Consider the following 817-nt stretch of genomic DNA (forward strand, 5'->3'; position numbering starts at 1 on the left):
TGATAACAGTGGCATTGATAATTGGCACCTAGGGTTGGTGAGACACCTCCCCCAAAAGAGCTCTGTCTTTGGGAATAGAAATGTAGTAAGAATTCGCATATGTGAACAATGTTCAACGTATGCATGGGACACCCTGCTCTGAGGTATCTTATCTACACATCAGGAGCCTTGTTGTGAGATATCTTTCGCACACATTAGTGGACTGTTCATTGGAGACTGGGCCTGGTCTCAGGACTCCTTGCTAGGAGGTGGCCTTTGTCTGTCATACATCTTTAACATTACTCTTGTAGTAATGTAACATTATCCTTTTGCTGCAATAAAGTGTAGATTTTTTTTTTTCTTTTGGTGATACTGGGGATTGAACCCAGGGCCTTGTGCATGTGAGGCAAGTACTTGACCAACTGAGCTATATCCCCAACACTAAGTGTGGATTTTTAAGTGTAGTCTTTGTGGGTCTTGTCATTCTTCCTAAAGTCTAAGTTCAGTTCTTTAACAGTTAAGCCTTGTCTGCTTGTCACTATTAGTGTAAGTAGCAGGTGGAAAAATGTTTGAAGAATTGTGTTGGGATGTGATTGGTGGAGAGAGAAGAAAGGGTATGGAGTGACTCCTTCATTCCTGGAAGATATGGTAGAAGAATAATTTGTATGTTGGAATAACACAACTTGTTAGGATACAAGTATGGATTGCTTAGAGCTGCCTGTGCATTCCTAGCCAGAGATGTGTAAGAAACAGTTTCTAACTCACTTCTGTTTCAGTGTCATCTACAGCATTTGGGGGAGGCTGAGTGGAGTTTAGAACTTTGGAGAAAAATCAACAA

The 817-nt window shown here is 41.1% G+C and overlaps 1 non-coding gene across 1 annotated transcript; it reads right to left on the reverse strand.

The window, feature by feature from the left end:
- Nucleotides 1-343: 343 nt before the first annotated feature.
- Trnav-cac (transfer RNA valine (anticodon CAC)) lies at nt 344-416 on the reverse strand. Its single transcript has one exon. It is a non-coding gene; the product is annotated as a tRNA-Val (tRNA).
- Between the last annotated feature and the right edge of the window lie 401 nt (nt 417-817).

Source organism: Marmota flaviventris, chromosome 16 (assembly GCF_047511675.1).
Source record: "Marmota flaviventris isolate mMarFla1 chromosome 16, mMarFla1.hap1, whole genome shotgun sequence".
Lineage (NCBI taxonomy): Eukaryota > Metazoa > Chordata > Mammalia > Rodentia > Sciuridae > Marmota > Marmota flaviventris.